Raw genomic sequence first — 19,070 nt, forward strand, 5'->3', positions numbered from 1 at the left:
GACCCTGCCTTGCCTGGGGCTTGGTGGGCCGCTGGGGGTCCCGTGGCGTGCCGTGCCGGTTGGGGGGCTGTGGCTGTGGCTCGTGGCCCGGGTGGGCGGGCGGGGGTGGGTGTAGGCGTGGGGTTGGTGATGCGTCCCCTCCTGCCATCCCTGAAGGCCGGTTGATGGGCGCGCGTGTGGCCCGGGGGACCACCCTGGGTCCCGGGGGGGGGGGACGGTGGCTCCTTTGCTGGGCGGCGGGAGGAGGGATGGGCTGCGCATGGGCCCCCCACCCCCCCGCCCGCCCTCCCTCCCCGGGCTGGCTGGGTGTGGGCCGTGGCACTGGGTTGGCGCCCGCGCGGTTTCTCCGCCCGTCTGCGTGGCTGTCGCGCGCCTGGTGGGGCTTGCGTGCTGCTGGATGTGGTAGGGCATGCTCGGGTTAGGGGTTCCGGTGCCGGGATTGGCGATGCGGCGGCGTAGGGTTGGTCGCCAACGGGCTTACACTCATAAGAGATTCACACGATTACTGGGTTCTAGATCACACAACTGATTTGTGTACACTCTACCCCTTTCAATCACTTAGCTTATAGTCTTATAGACACCCCCACCCCATTCTCCTCTTTCACTGGCCAATTGGCCCCCACATGGTGTAAACCGGAAATACATCTCGCTGACGATAGCACCAGCATATTAGTAACTAGTTTAGATGTTCAATGTATTTCTTGTTGTTGTTTGTGTATGTGTTTCTTTTCTTTCTTCTCTTGTATTTCTTTTCTTCTGTCCCCCCATAATCCCTTCCTGTTCGCTGCTTTGTCATAATAAAAAGGTATTTTGAAGGATCACAATGGGAGTATGTCAGACTCTCCATGTGAAACATTAAAACTGTTCAGAATCCGGGCACTTAGACTTCCATTCTCTGTGTCAAACAGCTGTACAGGACAGGTTTAAAAAAAAAAAAAAAGACTCTTACAAATGTTTGTATGAAAACGAGGGTTTGAACTCATTGGCTGCCATTGAGGGTGCTAGATGTCCAATTCATTTTGAATGGGAGGACTGACAGCGATTATTCGCTGAAACTTGAGGATTTGCAACCAATTCTTTCAGGCTACGTCTACAGTAGGACGGATTATTTTTTTGCCTTGTAATTCGGACAATACAGTGGGGCAAATAAGTATTTAGTCAACCACTAATTGTGCAAGTTCTCCCACTTGAAAATATTAGAGAGGCCTGTAATTGTAAACATGGGTAAACCTCAACCATGAGAAACAGAATGTGGGGAAAAAACCAGAAAATCACATTGTTTGATTTTTAAAGAATTCACCGCAGGTGGGTGACCCCTGGGTTGTTTTTTTTTTTTTTTTTTTTTTTTTTTTTTCTTAAATGACCAATAATAGTAACTTGCTCTATAAAAGGTTAAATGAATCGGACGTCTATCGCTGTCATTGGCAGGCAATAAAATCCTCTTTTTTAACTGGAGTGCCAACTCTCTGCCCCTGCCAACTGCTCATTTGGAACTCTATGAAAAGGACCAGGGACGTGTTAAACTAAAGGTCATACACCAGGTTGGGGAGCGCCTCCTGAACAAGAATTCACTTTCCACACACACAAAGCAAGTGGTCTTCACCGGGCAGCTAATGACCGCTGGGGGCCCCTCGCGCCTGTGTTGGGGTCCTTGTTCGCGGAGGCCAATGGGCGGGGATCCATTTGTCTGCTTTGAAAAAAATCCAACCAAGTCCTGCTGCGATGCGTTCAGCAGAAGCACACGCTGCACCACACACACACATATTCCCAATTGCACACTCATTTTCAGTCTGGCACAGCGACGCATGCAACATCACGGCTACTGTGTGTGCTTTGCCTCTGGAACTTCCAGAGACAGAGAGACGTGCTTTTAAACTCCTTCAAGACTCCGGATTATAACATCGCACTCTATTTTCTGTCTTTTTTTCTCCACCTCCTCCTCCTTCTTTTCCTCCTCCTCTAGTTTCCTGTTACAAAGCCTCGGGAGGGAGTTGCGCGCACAGCCCAGATCCTCCGTAGAAACTAAATGACAGGATCCGAAGCCCTGATTTTTCTACATCGCCCGGACGTTTTAAAGCAAGAGGAGCAAAAAGAAAGAGAAAAAAGAAGACAACGTGACATTGACGAGGATGTGGAATGATTTATAAGTCAAGAAAATAAACGAGAAACAAATCCGCTGCTCGGGGAGGAAGAGGAGGAAGGCTTTTGGGTTCTTCGGTTGAGGAAACGCACAGCATCGCCACGACCGCCGCGTAGTAATAAGAATAAGGTAAGTTTTGTTCTCGTGTTGATGGTGATGGTGACGACGCCGTGTTGTTGAGTGTTTGACTCTCACCTGTTTTCATTGTGCTGAATGGAAAATGATGGCATGCATTTTTATACTTATCATTCGTAAATGGTCTTTTTCGTGGGTTTCATTGTGGTGCAACTTTATGTCCATTCATAGCGCAGTGTAAACAAAGCGCACTGCGGTCAGCAGCAGTTGGAGAGGAATCAACTCAGGAGCATACATCACTTTAAATTTGAATTGTCGGAGCGTTCTTTGATACTGGACATTCGTTGGCTTATCTTCTTAGGCTCGTCTGATATGTTTACAATTGTAAGTTTGATTGTCTGAGAACTTTCAGGCGCTTTTCTATTGCGACTGATTAAATCAACAGTTTTCTTATCGCGCAAATGCTTTACAGCTCTTAGGGATGTTGAATGAAGCAAAGGAGGAAAAGTAATAATCCTGGATGCATCATGCATCTTTCAGTCTACACTGAATTTTTTTGCACCTTTTAACGTCATGTGTTATGTGGTTATATGTCAAATTGTAAAACACACATTCTTATTATTCAAAGACCTGTTGTCCCTCAGTTTTGCTATAAGGGGGAAAGTATTATCCCTATATAGGGCAAAGTGACTATTGATAAACATTGAAAATGATCAACATTTAGAAAAATAAATAAATAAAAATAGGCACCCCATCAGGAGCTTGAGTCCAGATGCAACACATTTGGGGTTACGTAGGATATACCGTAATGTTAATAATTGATTACCGTAATTTTCGGACTATACACCGCTACTTTTTTTCCTCATTTTGAATCCTGCGGTTTATAGTCAAGTGCGTCTTATTTTTGGATTTCTTGGATTAATAGGTATCACTTGATTTGACAGCGGCATCATAAGACCGTCATAATTATGACTTGACACTATCATAGGCATTTATGAATGCATATGACAGATGTCATTAAGTGTCATCCGGCAAATTATGTCACTAACTCAATTCATGTCCAGCTCGAATCTTTAAAAAGTGAGGTAATTTGCCGGATAACACAAAATGATATCTGTCATAAGCATTTATGGCAGTGTCGTGTCATATTTATGATGGTCTTAAGACAGTCTTATGGCGCCACTGTCAAATAAAGTGTTACCAAATACCATACCAAGCAATTAATGAAACAACTGGAACAGTAACTGAAGACATAATTAGCACAGAACATACATTTTGATTGATATTTACATATGTAGCACTGCAATGCATTCTAGGAGGCATGTTGGACGACAACAGTGTTAATAGCAGGTGGCAGCAGAGGTTGACTGTCTCCCTCAAGGAGGCAGTAATGGCCAAATGAAGCTTCTTGAAGCAATTAAGCTTTGCAGCCATTTAGTTCAAAGCTTCATGGTGGTTCATTTGGTCTAAAGACCAAGTCTTATTATGCTGCTATCAAATAAAGTGTTACCAGTTAATATCTTTTCATGTAAATATCTCATAATACAGTGAGGACAGCTGCGGCTTAGTCCAGTGCGGCTTATTCATGAACAAATTCTGTTTTGTGTCAAATTTGGTGGGTGGAAGCTTATAGTCACGTGCGCCTTATAGTCCAAAAATTACGGTAAATTGATTTTGTATCTTAAAGTAACGCTAGGTAACTTTTCAGTTTTGGTAGATTTTTGCGACACCGGTGGTCAAAAGTGGTAGCGTTTTGCCTTAAGATAGAATGCGTTTCCCATAAGGACCTGCGCATGGGGTTGTGAAATCCTGATCTCCTGGCCGCCTGCAGATGGGTTAAACAACATTTCTGTTTCCAGCGGCAGTGTGAAGGATGAATAGTAATTAGGTAATTAATCCAGGTGTCACGAAACAATAGCATATGACGATGTTGATATGAGAAATGTTTGATTTTGTACCATATTCCCCAACCGGTGCGAAAGCGTTCGCATCGACTTCCGTCTTTATAACGAATACAGAAAGGGGAAAGTGACGTACTCTTTAAGGCAGTCGGCACATTTTTACTTTTTTTTTGTGTGGCAGGGTTCCTGCCACCCTTCTCAAAGTTACCGTATTGGCCCGAATATAAGACAGCCCTGATTATAAGACGACCCCCTCTTTTTCAAGACTCAAGTTCGAAAAAAGACTTTTTGAACACCAAATTAATTCTTATACAGAAAATAATTACAGTACATCCGAAACAAATGATTATAACAATATATTTGAGAGAAAAAGCGTGTTATTTTGCCTTATTCAAATCTTAATATCTGAACATTTAAATATGTAAATTAAAGTGCAATCACATTCGTAAATGAATGGCTTCTGGTTTTTTAAATGTAAATAAACCAATCTATTGTGATAAAACAACAAAATTGCAATAACTGCATTAACCATCAAAGTGAAGTCTAACTGTAACTGTAGTCTTGAAAAAAATCTGAATAAGGAAAAACATTGCAATAAAACAATGCAAACCGGTTAAACTTGAGAGTAGCTGAGATCTGTCATGACAGTACATCGCTTCAATGATATCTGGCGCCATCTAGCATCGTGAATGGGGAGAGTAGCTGAGAGCTGTCAAGGCAGAACATCATTCAATGATATCTGGCGCCATCTAGCGTCGTGAATGGGTATAATGTCTAGACCGTGAATATAAAACGACCCCCTCTTTTTTCAATCCTATTTCAATGCAAAAAACACCATTTTATATTTGGGCCAATACGGTAATTTAGTGCCAGTGAAAGCGATACAGACCTCGTCAAAATATATAAGAGGTGTCATTCAACTAGTTTTCAGTTGACATATAATCACAAATGTTAGAAAAATATTTTATAAAGGTTGAAAAGTTACCTAGTGTTACTATAATTAAAATAATTACATTAAAATGAGTAAAAGCATAAATATACTTTCTTATGGCCCCTAATAGCACTCCAAATGTTGACAATACAAGATAGTTCCAATTTATTTAAACTAGGAGGAGTGGCTGTGAATGCTCACCTTCCAGTGCTATTATAGCGCTAGATGTCCAATCAATTTTGACTGCAAGGGATGGCAGCAATCACTCGCGTTCAGCCTCTCCTGTCATTGGCAGCCAATGAGGTAAATGAGTGCCCTATTAAGAGTTAGCTTTGCTTGAGTGATTATTGTAATTATGGAAGTGGGGGCAGGCGTCCAGCGAGATTTTTTTTTTTTCCAAGGAAAAAAAAATGGTGGCTAGGAGGGGGGTTTCTTTTACAAGCTGAATGGTGCCAGTGCCTGTTAACTAACAGACAACGTGGGAGGGGGTGAGGCTGTTTTGGTGTCGGGGGGGCTGGAGACATCAGTGTTTATGGTATGGAGGAGGTAGGATGTCTTAATTTGACTGCTTTTGAAATCTACACTCTACTTCCTGTGTGACATGAGTCACATGGGTTGGTTCTCATCAGTTGTATCAGTCAAACAATTGCAGAGGTTTCCTTTGGGTTTTTCACATTCCCAAAACATGCATAATAGTTTCATTGGGGACTTAAAAGTATTCTGTGATTGAATGTTGACCAGTCCAGGATGTACCCTGCTTCTCACCAACACTCAGCTGCGATATGCTACAGCTCACCCACTACCATAATGAGAACAAGTTGTACAATATAAAGTCAACAAATGGATATCGAATATAAGCAGTGGACTGGTTGGTTGCTTGCGGTTCACATTTGGATTTGGTGTAGGAGAGGATAATCCGTCCGAAATTCTGTTTACTTCTGTAATTTGTCAACTCAAATTGAAAGACCCTTAAAAATAGACTTAATCCTTGTATATGAATACGCAGAGTAGATTATGTCAGATTGAGAAAGGTTAAGGGAGGATTTCACCAGGAGGTAAATCAGTTCCCCCTGTCGTGCACATGATTCCCACTTTGGGAGAAAATCCTTAAAAATCGGTTTTCATCGCAGGGCACACACAACCGCATACACATTCACACACAGGTAGCAGTTGGCCCCGAATGTTAATGACTCCATTGAGAGCGTCTATAGGACTCCTGCGGGCTTGATATCTTCATTGTCGGACAGACAATGGGCTCCACATCCTGACAGCCAGCCTCCTTCCCATGTTGCCTGACATACCCTTCTCTCTCTCTCTCTCTCTCTCTCTCTCTCTCTCTCTCTCTCTCTCTCTCTCTCTCTCTCTCTCTCTCTCTCTCTCTCTCTCTCTCTCCCACATGCAACAGACTTCCCCTGTAAGTGTACGTTCTTGTAGTTCTGCTTCATCAATAATGCAAGGAGTGGGTGTTGTTAACTGCACATTTAAAATATGGCAGTTTGTGCTGGTGTATGCACGAGCACCGCCAACTCCATTCACCACCAATCAAAGTGAATGGTCCCATTCCCTTTAAACCAGGGGTGTCCAAACTTTTTGCAAAGGGGGCCAGATTTGGTGTGGTAAAAATGTGGGGGGCCGACCTTGGCTGACGTCCTTTACGTAGAACATTATATTTACGCAAATTTTAGCAGGCCATTCTGTGTGTCACATTTGCTTCATTATTTTCTTTAATTAATAATTTCAACAATCTCGCAACTAGCCTTTGTGGCGTTCTCTTTCGACTCTCAGGCTTTTGCGAAATACTGCTGCTATGAAATTAAACTAGCTTCAAGTTGCTTCAATTTCTCGCTGAGTAACTTCTCTGTAATCTTGTCGTACATGTCAGCGTGTCTTGTTTGGTAATATCGCCTCACATTGAGCTCTTTAAAAATCGTGACTGTCTCTTTGCAAATGATGCGGATACGTTGTTGCGTATTTTAGTGAATAAATAGTCCAATTTCCACCTATCCTTGAAGCGTCGGCCGTCGCAGTCAACTTTCTTTTTTAAGTTGATTGTCGCCATTTTAGAAAATTGGAAGTAAAGGGTTACACGGGGTAATTTTGCGTAGAGTGCTGCTGCCTTTTGGTGGGTAAATGAGGAGCAGCATTTAGTGTGTAAGCTACTTCATATGCTTGTAGCAGTACTGCTGACTGATTTATTAAGTCTGTGTGCGGGCCAGACGTTATTGATTTTATGACAGGAGCTGGGGGCCGGATGAAATTTGACCATGGGCCGCATTTGGCCCCCGGGCCAGACTTTGGACATGACTGCTTTAAACTGATAGTCCTTGACATGACGGAAGAAACTGATTTTCGAGGTGCAAAGTATGACAAGTCCTTGTGTGACCTCAAACCGTCGCGGTGAAGTTTGGGCTTGCTCAAGCAATTCTGAACCCTTTACAAAAAACAGTTTGTTACTATGATTTATGGACATTATAATCGATTATTCTAATCCTTATAAGGGTCACAGGTGAGCTGGAGTTTATACCAGTTTACAGTAGACGACAGACTGTGTACACCATGGACTGGTCACCAGCCAGTTGCATTATAATCAATGATTGATGAGTTTTTTTTCACTGTGCGTAAGTGAATGTTAATGAAGCGTGTTTCAAAATGAGGTCAGATTGACTGCAAATCTTGGCTGGGAACCTCATAGGCTCTGTAATCTTAATTCATTTGTAGACATCAGCTATGGGACCTCCTTGCTCGGAAGCGATATTTATCCGTATATGCTTCATAAAATACTTGTGTCAAAACCAAAGCCAAAATTTCGAATGTTCATTGAAGGGTGCTTTGAGCTCATTAAACTTCATATTAACAAAAATAAAATAGTCAACTAAACACACATCCATAATATTAAGATTGCCCCATTGAGTTGCTCCATCTGTTCCTGCATCCAAATCATCAAGTTCTCCTCACCTCTGTTGGTTTTAGATTTTCCGCATGTGTACACATATCCAATGTGACAGAAACTGTGTGTTTTGACACCAAAGGGTCAACATTGCATCATGTCCGCTACATCGCCCCTGTGCCAGATGTCTCCTGCCTGCTCTATGTTTAATTGTCATCAGTGTGTCACATGCATCACGTCAACGCAACAGATACAGGAGTCCACATGGCGAGCAGCTGAATTCACAGTAAACTCCCGTGATAATGGGATGATTTCAGGTTATGTAACGATTCGCGTTGAATATCACACGGGGACCATTCAGTCCTAGTTCATGCCTGGTATGTCTCGGTGTATGTTAGACAGGGGTGAAAGTGGCTAGAATTTCTTGCCGGAAATCCCTGACGTGAAGGTCGCCACGGAGCCAGAACTTTTCTTTCTTCCTTTCCTTTTCTTTCTTACTTTTTTTGGGGGGGTCAAACCTCCTAAACTACTGAAACACAAAGAAAACTGTTTTAGCACAGTTATATCTATAACACATACAAAAACTGATTTTCATTCAAAATTGTAGTTTTTCAATGATTTGCAAAATAAAAAACAAAAACAGCAATAACCACAACCTCCATCTCCTAATTTTTATTTTCCCTCATTTCCCCACATACTTAATGCCAAATCTCAATTTACAATAAATTGTACAATAAAATTGAAGTTGATGTAAACATTTACTTTTTTTTAATAATATATAATAACGATACAAGTAACATACTTTCAGAAAAATAAGTACAAATTACTTATATTATGCAGAGGGAAATGGAATATATTTTGAAGATCACGGAAACATTGACATTTTTAAATCATGAGGAAATGAATAAGTAGCCTAACATAAATGAACAAATATAAGTCCAAAGTGCACACTGCCGGCTAAGATGTTCTGAATTCCGCATCAGAGCAAATAAAACTAAATATGATAAATAAGCCTCCTCAACTCTTTCGTTGCTCTTAAAGATTTGATCCATTTTATGTTGCATTGCCCTTTTTTTGTCGCATCAATTCAACAAACTTTTTTTTTTTTTGCTGTTCCAGAAAACATACACATTGAACCAATCAGAGCTAACTATCTCTGCTGATCACATGTCAGTATGTCAGCCATTGGAACGGATAAATGAGTCCAGGCGTTTTGCTTTGCTGCGTGCATTCGCACATTGACGTGACTCGTCATCTTCAAACTCAGATAACTGCAGCAGCTGGGGAAACAGTGGAATAAAAAAAATAATAAATATTGGTGGAAATGGATGACGCTACACAAGCACTTTATTATGCTTGTTGTTAACACTTGTATATGTAAATCTGCTGTTGGTAGATTGTTTTCTTCTTGGAGATGAAATGCATGTGTGGCAGCTTAGCATTTTTTTTTTTTTACACTTTTTTTAAACTTAGTGTTTTGACAGTTGCCGTCATATTTTCGGAATCAAAGCCTGTACTGGAACAGCATTCCTGAATCTAATACCGGAACTGCGTTCTGGCCCTGAATCTTATACCGGAACTGCGTTCCTGACCGTTCTGGCCCACTTTCACCCCTGGTGTTAGATGCATCTAAATTTGCAAATGATATAATATATTATATTTTGAAAGGATGAAAAGGGTTTTCCTTGCACTCACTATTTGCTGAGCGCCACAGCAACTCGCCCGCGCTCAAAACAACGGGCTCACTCCTTTGATAATTTGATTCATTTAAATTCTTTTGAAAAAAAAAAAAAAGTAATAATAAATAAATAAACTAACATTTAAATGGCAGATTTTATTTTAGCTGTGTGTGCTCGCTAGTAGGCGCACAGACGTCTACGCCGGATCAACTGTATGACCAGGCTTAGTTTGCCTTAAAGCTTCATAGATGCGTACCAAGTGATGGTTCATGCCAGGCCAGATGCAAGTCTGGAGAGTTGAACAGATGGGTCGTGTGCATGTTAGTCTTCAAGTGTGTGTGTGTCTGTTTTCCGCCGTGGGTTAACAACTTGAGGTAAGGCTGGAGTGGACAGCCTGTTATTTAAAGATGCAAGAAAATTAACAGTTTGTTGGTATAATGTGATTTTTTTTAGGGTGTACTTGAATGTGCCAGCATTATTGGTGCTACTGATTCCTTCATTATGATAGTGCGTATACTCACCAGCAGTGTTGGTAATAACGGCGTTAGAATATAACAGCGTTCTTTTTTTCAGTAGTGAGTATTCTAATTAATTCCTTTTCTCATCTTGGCAACGCCGTTACCGTTACTGAGGATGGAAAGGCGTGCGTTACTATTAGAGGTGGGAATCTTTGGGCACCTAACGATTCGATTACGATTATGATTCAGAGGCTACGATTCGATTATAAATCGATTATTGATGACACCCCCCACCCCGCTATTAGCTGCTTTTAATGTTTTGTACATTAGTTACAAAAACTGTAAACAAAAAAAACCCCAAAAAAGCCTCGTAGGCTTAAATAAACGACTATTTCAGTATCAAGTTAACAGTTAAAAACACTAAATAATATACTCAAATCCCCATTCTGTATCAGCAGCTTTAAACTACAATTAATTTAATGTTGTGAATCAACCGTTAAAGTTGTTAAAATTGCTCCCATTATTCCATCATTTCCCTTTTGTCTACTTTTGACATGTGAAAGTTTTAAAACTATTTTAAAGATATTCAAGTCAATATTTTACCGATTTAGGAGTATTTTAGATAAAAGGTTAATTAGGTTCGCTTGGAAGGTTCGCTACAACAGCCTTGCAGGGAAGTCTACTGCTTTAAGATGGCGGCCGTTTACTAACGCCCGCATCTAGCTTTCTGGACATGTGCTGCTATCGCCACCGAGTCTATTTTGCATCTAGTCCTATATAAATATGATATCTACCGTAACATTATGTGGATGTACTTTATAGCAGCTGTCGGCAGCAGTCGTTTATGTTGTTGTTTTTTTATCTCGCGACATGAGTTGAGCTAGATCCGTGAGTTGAGCATTGGCATTACCCGAGGGGCCGGGTAATGACAAGCATGATGTTTAACTACTCTCGCTCCGTTCCTCATTGTGTCCCAAAGACCGCGTGGCGCGCTGAGTGTGTTTTACTTCCGCTTTACTTGACATATTTCAATAATCGGAATTTGGATGTTTGTGAATCGTTCTCGAATCTTCCAAGGCCGAATCGCGAATAATCTAAGAACCGGAAATTTCGCACACCTCTAGTTACTATGCGTTACTACAGTGCCTTGCAAAAGTATTCGGCCCCCTTGAATCTTGCAACCTTTCGCCACATTTCAGGCTTCAAACATAAAGATATGAATTTTTTTTTTTTTTTGTCAAGAATCAACAACAAGTGGGACACAATCGTGAAGTGGAACAACATTTATTGGATAATTTAAACTTTTTTAACAAATAAAAAACTGAAAAGTGGGGCGTGCAATATTATTCGGCCCCTTTACTTTCAGTGCAGCAAACTCACTCCACAAGTTCAGTGAGGATCTCTGAATGATCCAATGTTGTCCTAAATGACCGATGATGATAAATAGAATCCACCTGTGTGTAATCAAGTCTCCGTATAAATGCACCTGCTCTGTGATAGTCTCAGGGTTCTGTTTAAAGTGCAGAGAGCATTATGAAAACCAAGGAAAACACCAGGCAGGTCCGAGTTACTGTTGTGGAGAAGTTTAAAGCCGGATTTGGATACAAAAAGATTTCCCAAGCTTTAAACATCTCAAGGAGCACTGTGCAAGCCATCATATTGAAATGGAAGGAGCATCAGACCACTGCAAATCTACCAAGACCCGGCCGTCCTTCCAAACTTTCTTCTCAGACAAGGAGAAAACTGATCAGAGATGCAGCCAAGAGGCCCATGATCACTCTGGATGAACTGCAGAGATCTACAGCTGAGGTGGGAGAGTCTGTCCATAGGACAACAATCAGTCGTACACTGCACAAATCTGGCCTTTATGGAAGAGTGGCAAGAAGAAAGCCATTTCTCAAAGATATTCATAAAAAGTCTCGTTTAAAGTTTGCCACAAGCCACCTGGAAGACACACCAAACATGTGGAAGAAGGTGCTCTGGTCAGATGAAACCAAAATTGAACTTTTTGGCCACAGTGCAAAACGATATGTTTGGCGTAAAAGCAACACAGCTCATCACCCTGAACACACCATCCCCACTGTCAAACATGGTGGTGGCAGCATCATGGTTTGGGCCTGCTTTTCTTCAGCAGGGACAGGGAAGAAGGTTAAAATTGACGGGAAGATGGATGCAGCCAAATACAGGAACATTCTGGAAGAAAACCTGTTGGTATCTGCACAAGACCTGAGACTGGGACGGAGATTTATCTTCCAACAGGACAATGATCCAAAACATAAAGCCAAATCTACAATGGAATGGTTAAAAAATAAACGTATCCAGGTGTTAGAATGGCCAAGTCAAAGTCCAGACCTGAATCCAATCGAGAATCTGTGGAAAGAGCTGAAGACTGCTGTTCACAAACACTCTCCATCCAACCTCACTGAGCTCGAGCTGTTTTGCAAGGAAGAATGGGCAAGAATGTCAGTCTCTCGATGTGCAAAACTGATAGAAACATACCCCAAGCGACTTGCAGCTGTAATTGGAGCAAAAGGTGGCGCTACAAAGTATTAACGCAAGGGGGCCGAATAATATTGCACGCCCCACTTTTCAGTTTTTTATTTGTTAAAAAAGTTTAAATTATCCAATAAATTTTGTTCCACTTCACGATTGTGTCCCACTTGTTGTTGATTCTTGACAAAAAAATTAAAATTTTATATCTTTATGTTTGAAGCCTGAAATGTGGCGAAAGGTTGCAAGGTTCAAGGGGGCCGAATACTTTTGCAAGGCACTGTATATTGGTTGAATTACGCGAGAAAAGTCTGAGGGAGACGGACTTACTGAGAAGATCAGAGCAGGAGTGGGGAGGAGGCAAAAAAGTTGTGACGCCGAGTAAACGCGATGCTAGGTGCCTCCAATAATACCTGACTGTAGCCGATAGCCTACAAACTACGGCCACATGATATAGTAGACATGGTAGACATGGTAGATATCACATATATATAGAACTAGATGCAAAATGACAGACACGGCAGCGTTAGCATCATGTACAGTATAGGAACTAGAGGCGTTAGTAAACAGCCGCCATCTTAAAGCAGTAAACTTCTTAGGAAGGCTTTGATGTAGAGAACCTTCCTAGCGAACCTAAGTAACTTTTTATCTAAAATACTCCTAAATCGGCAAAATCTGGACTTGAATCTATCTTTAAACGATCAAACAGTTTTAAAACTTTCACATGTCAAAAGTAGACAGAAGGGAACTGATGCAATAATGGGAGCAATTTTAACAACTTTTATCGGTTGATTCAGGGTAAAGGGTAAATTAAAGTAAAGAATTGGGCCAGGGCCAATTGTCCCAAAAACCTTTTAAACTTCACATAGTGTGACCTAAAAAAATTTTTGTTTGTTTGTTTGTTTTTGTTTTTTGTTTTTTGAGGAAAAAAAAAACAAAACATGAAAATTATCACCAGTTATTTTGCCAAGTATCTAATTACTGTTAAATTCAGCTAACTGAGTTACTAATGCAATTACTTTTTGGGAAAAGTAATTTGTAACTATAATTAATTACTTTTTTAAATTAAGATTAACAACACTGCTCACCAGACACTTAAATGGGCACTCTCTCACACATAAAATGACTAAAATAGTTAAAGTATTGCATCTCAGGTTAGATTAAGATGTATCAAATATGATACTTCTACATTTACTTGAATAAAGCTGGGGTTTAACTGACTTTGTCAGAAAAGAAATTGGTTTAAAAATTTGTCATCCAAAGTGGTGCTGAACTGCAATTCATCATCATGCCGAGACATCTTTTATTTAAATATGCATCTGAAGGAGGTATGTTAAAACTCAAAAAAGAACACAGAGTAAAAAAAAATGATATTGCAGTAAAATAAAAAGCTTTTCTACCCTCTCTCACAGTACACTGCACAAACTGCAGTCCAGTCTGAGCACTTTAACTAACGCCTGTTGAGACATTTCTGTCAGGCCGCTGGATGAATCCTGAGATTTTGGCAGGGGCTGTGATTGCAGTTGTTCCGAGACAAGAAGCTTTTGCTCCTCTAGCAACTTACCCTTCCCTTTGATCTCTCTCTCTCTCTGTCTTTTACTCTCTCTAGTCAGCATATGCCTCCACCTTGCCTCCAAGTGCTTGTTTTTGCTCACTCCAGGTAGCATACTGAGGTCCTTTTTGCATTGCCAGAAAGCGAGCACTTAGCACTTATAGAGCTCAAATTGAATTGATCAGACAAGTGCGTGGTCAGCGTATTTTTGAAGTGAATGTGCCTTAGGAAAGCAGTGTAATAATCCGTATGGTGTCTCTAATTGCACTGCTTGTGCTTTAAATGTCCCAGCAGAAGCAAATCAATTCAGTTAAATTAAATGAATTCCAGTCTGTATCATCTTCGAAAAGGCTTTTGTAGACTCACATTATAGAGCATATGGTCTAATAAATATTTGTCTCTCTCAATGAATGATGCAACCCCCCACCCATTTTCAGAAGCAATCAATAAATGAATAAACCTTGAGGGTGGACTGTTTTCCAGGAAAGTCATACTGGCGGAAAATTCAATATGGTGCACCCTCATGTTCCTTGGAGGCAAATCAGAAGAGCATGCAAACTCAAATGAACCAAATCTTATCACAATTTTATAGGATAAGCCCTTTCATTTAGACTTGCAATACTCCAACTGATTGGATTCATTTTTAAAATGTTATGACTTTCTCTATCCTTCGACTGTTGACTGTTGGATGGTTATATAGATCTTCGAATGAAGCAAAAGAAGCTTGGTGGGCCTCCTTCAAGTGACTGTGCTTCTGCATAATTTATGAATGGTTGGATGGAAGTGCAGGAGAGGCCTGACCTGCTTGTTTCTTACCAGCTGACCACTGTTGGCCATCTGCTCCCCACCAGTCCCAGTCTCTATTTTTGTCTCTTAAGCTAGAACCCATCACTCGTTTTCGTTCTATTTGATTAAAAAAAAAAAAGGAAGAATTTTCACCTGCAATACTGTGTATCACAAAAGTGAGTACACCCCTCGCATTTTTGCAGAAATTTAAGTATATCTTTTCACTTTTGATGCCAGGGGTTTAGTTATTAATGGCTATATTTTGAGTCATTTTGAGGGGAAAATAAATTAACTCGATTATATAAGCTGCACACAGACTACTTTTCATTGTGTCAAAGTGTCATTTTGTCAGTGTTGTCCCATGAAAAAATATACTTAAATATCTGCAGAAATGCAAGGGGTGTACTGACTTTTGTGATACACGGTATTACGGAATTTCCAGTCTGTTTTAAAAGAGTATATAATGCACCATAAATGTCCACTTTTTGCTCACCGCAGGAAAAGCACAAAGACTGACCTTTAAAATGTGTGCCCCCATAAATGTTCCAATTCATGTCTCATCTGAATGTTCACTCAAGATGTGTGAAGTTATAAAGCATGAGCCAGTAGGTCATTTCATCAGCGTTTTCAAAGCCACGTTGACATTACAGGACTTAAAATTGTCTTCAGGGCGCTGCACTGTTCACTGTGTAGGAATTCAATCTTTAAGTCCTTTTTTACTATCTACCTTATATGAGGAAGTGACTGGGGGGCACAATTACTAGAACTTTTATCAGGCTGGGTCTCAAGGCTGTCTGCTCTAGGTTTTAACTGAAAACATACATTTGAGTAGAATAGACAAAATACAGTAGACAATGCAAAAGTACAAGTTGGGAGAACTTGTCTTAGTTTGTTGTGCCTTGAACATGAAACCACCCTATGTACTATATTAGTATATACACATATACAGTGGGGCAAATAAGTATTTAGTCAACCACTAATTGTGCAAGTTCTCCTACTTGAAAATATTGGAGAGGCCTGTAATTGTCAATATGGGTAAACCTCAACCCATGCTGAAGAATGTGGAAAAAAAAAAACAGAAAATCACTTTGTTTGATTTTTAAAGAATTTATTTGCAAGTCATGGTGGAAAATAAGTATTTGGTCAAGACCAAAAGTTCATCTCAATACTTTGTTATCTACCCTTTGTTGGCAATAACGGAGGCCAAACGTTTTCTGTAACTCTTCACAAGCTTTTCACACACTGTTGCTGGTATTTTGGCCCATTCCTCCATGCAGATCCCCTCTAGAGCAATTATGTTTTGGGGCTGTCATTGGGCAACACGGACTTTCAACTCCCTCCACAGATTTTCTATGGGTTTGAGATCTGGAGACTGGCTAGGCCACTCCAGGACCTGAAAATGCTTCTTACGAAGCCACTTCTTTGTTGCCCTGGCTGTGTGTTTGGGATCATTGTCATGCTGAAAGACCCAGCCACGTCTCATCTTTAATGCCCCTGCTGATGGAAGGAGATTTTCACTCAAAATCTCTCAATACATGGCCCCATTCATTCTTTCCTTTACACAGATCAGTCGTCCTGGTCCCTTTGCAGAAAAACAGCCCCAAAGCATGATGTTTCCACCCCCATGCTTAACAGTTGGTATGGTGTTCTTCGGATGCAATTCAGTATTCTTTCTCCTCCCATCACGAGAACCTGTGTTTCTACCAAACATTTCTATTTTGGTTTTATTTGACCATAACACATTCTCCCAGTCCTCTTCTGGATCATCCAAATGCTCTCTAGCGAACCGCAGATTGGCCTGGACGTGTACTGGCTTCAGCAGGGGGACACGTTTGGCAGTGCAGGATTTGAGTCCCTGGCAGCGCATTGTGTTACTGATAGTAGCCTTTGTTACTGTGTTCCCAGCTCTCTGCAGGTCATTCACTAGGTCCCCCCGTGTGGTTCTGGGATTTTAATCCCCGTTCTTGTTATCATTTTGACGCCACGGGGTGAGATCTTGCATGGAGTCCCAAATCAAGGGAGATTATCAGTGATCTTGTATGTCTTCCATTTTCTAATAATTGCTCCCACAGTTGATTTCTTTACACCAAGCGTTTTACCTATTGCAGATTCAGTCTTCCCAGCCTGGTGCAGGTCTACAATTCTGTCTCTGGTGTCCTTCGACACCTCTTTGGTCTTGGCCATAGTGGAGTTTGGAGTGTGACTGACTGAGGTTGTGGACAGGTGTCTTTTATACCGATAATGAGTTAAAACAGGTCCCATTAGTACAGGTAACAAGTGGAGCCTCGTTAGACCTCATTAGAAGAAGTTAGACCTCTTTGACAGCCAGAAATCTGGCTTGTTTGTAGGTGACCAAATACTTATTTTCCACTCTAATTTGGAAATAAATTCTTTAAAAATCAAACAATGTGATCTTCTGTTTTTTTTTTTCCACATTCTGTCTCTCATGGTTGAGGTTTACCCATGTTGACAATTACAGGCCTCTCTAATCTTTTCAAGTAGGAGAACTTGCACTGGGTATAATTGGTGGTTGACTAAATATTTATTTGCCCCACTGTACAGTATATGTAGCTAAACATAAAAATAAAATCATTTTCTTATGTGAGAAAAGTGTTTTTAATGTAAACATGTTTTTTTTTCCAAGGATTTTTATGAGTAGCTTGAGGTTATTGCAATATTACATATGTCTCATAGAATAGTACGATCTAATGTTAACAATTATGTCTCAACCAATTTTTACTGTTGTGGATCTTCTTCTTTTATTGCTTTTTCCGGATCTATCCTTCGTGACTATGATTGAAAACTTAAGGCCCGATCGGGGAGAGATGATAAAATTCTCAGCGCGAAATGTTGTACATGAGCCAACTATATTTCAGGGGCACTGTGTAAAGGTATTTAGTGTGTTTTTAGAGCCCAGTGACTGCAAGTTCTGTTTGGACTGACTCAGCATAAGTTTAGAGGCTGAGTGTGTACTGTTTTTGTATTCTTGTCTTATTATTTTGGTTGTGGTGCCGTGTCAAAGCTTCTTTGGATCTCAATGAATGCTGAAGTGCATTTTGTTCAAAGTCAGGGGCACTTTTGCTTTGTATGTCTCTGTGTATTTTTCTTTGCTTTTGCATACTCAGCGGCTCAGCCTATGTATTTTTTCCCTTGGTAATGCATCCAGATAGGTGCAGTCAACCAGTAGGGTTTGTGTATTTTCATCGTGCTATCAAGAGCATGGTATTTTGTTTTTATGACAGGGCCTTTTGGCATTGTTCTGGTCCAACAGACCCTCCCTACTGCGGGGCTGCCCGTAAGTGGCAGGAAGTGCCAGTAGCACGCTGCATGAGCGCACCACAAAGTATAATGCAGACTCTACTCTGCATATACAGCCCTATCCATGCTAACGCCTCATAAAGTTTTAAAAAGACAATAAATAGTAACCCTGTGGCTGGTAAACTGCAGCTGATCCGGGAAGGTGCTGCAGCCAAGCTAATGGTCTCTCTTCGGGGTAGGTACTGTACTGGGGCCAGTGTAGGCTTATCAGCTGCAGGGCGGCCCCACCATGGCAGCTCAATTAGCACTTCTCTGTGCTTAAGTGTGGGCGTTGCTCAGCCTTGGGAAAGTGCGAGCAACTTTTGCCTTTTCAAACTGTGAATTTGTAAAGACTTAAAGGTTAACTACAAATTTGGTTTGTGCCCTTGTTTTCAATCTTATCATTAACATATCCTGAACCTGGTGTCTTTCTCCACACTCATTACCAAGTAAAAATTTTTCTTAAGAAGAATCATAATTAAAGGGAACTTCGGACCTAGACTTGTAGGCTTTAAGAAGCCGCAGTTGTTCTCTTTTACTAATATATGTTATTAAAAACACATAAAATATTTCCATTATTTTACAAATATATAATATTTAGTACATCTTTTGACCTACGGAAAACGCCATGTTTTGTGGGCGGAATGGACGCTCAGGGTGGGGACGTAGTTTGTCACGGTTGCTAGACAAACACTACCGGTGTTCTGCAATTCATTCCTACGTGGCGAGACGTCCAGCACATGCGTACATCGGTTAAAAGCGGCGAGTACTTACTATTTGTGTTTTTAGTGAGTCTTTTATTACCTTTTAATTGCCTCAAAATACTTTTTGCATGTGCTTCCCTCTCATAGTTTTAAGCAGTTGTGTTTTCTTG

The 19,070-nt window shown here is 40.8% G+C and overlaps 1 protein-coding gene across 1 annotated transcript in view; it reads left to right on the forward strand.

Moving 5' to 3' along the window:
• Nucleotides 1-1,769: 1,769 nt before the first annotated feature.
• sema4c (sema domain, immunoglobulin domain (Ig), transmembrane domain (TM) and short cytoplasmic domain, (semaphorin) 4C) overlaps nt 1,770-19,070 on the forward strand; it is a 175,138-nt gene continuing 157,837 nt past the window's right edge. The window contains exon 1 of the mRNA XM_057831085.1: nt 1,770-2,269. The gene's annotated coding sequence lies outside the window, so the exon portion shown is untranslated. The remainder of the gene's footprint in view (nt 2,270-19,070) is intronic.

This window comes from Corythoichthys intestinalis, chromosome 3, assembly GCF_030265065.1.
Source record: "Corythoichthys intestinalis isolate RoL2023-P3 chromosome 3, ASM3026506v1, whole genome shotgun sequence".
NCBI lineage: Eukaryota > Metazoa > Chordata > Actinopteri > Syngnathiformes > Syngnathidae > Corythoichthys > Corythoichthys intestinalis.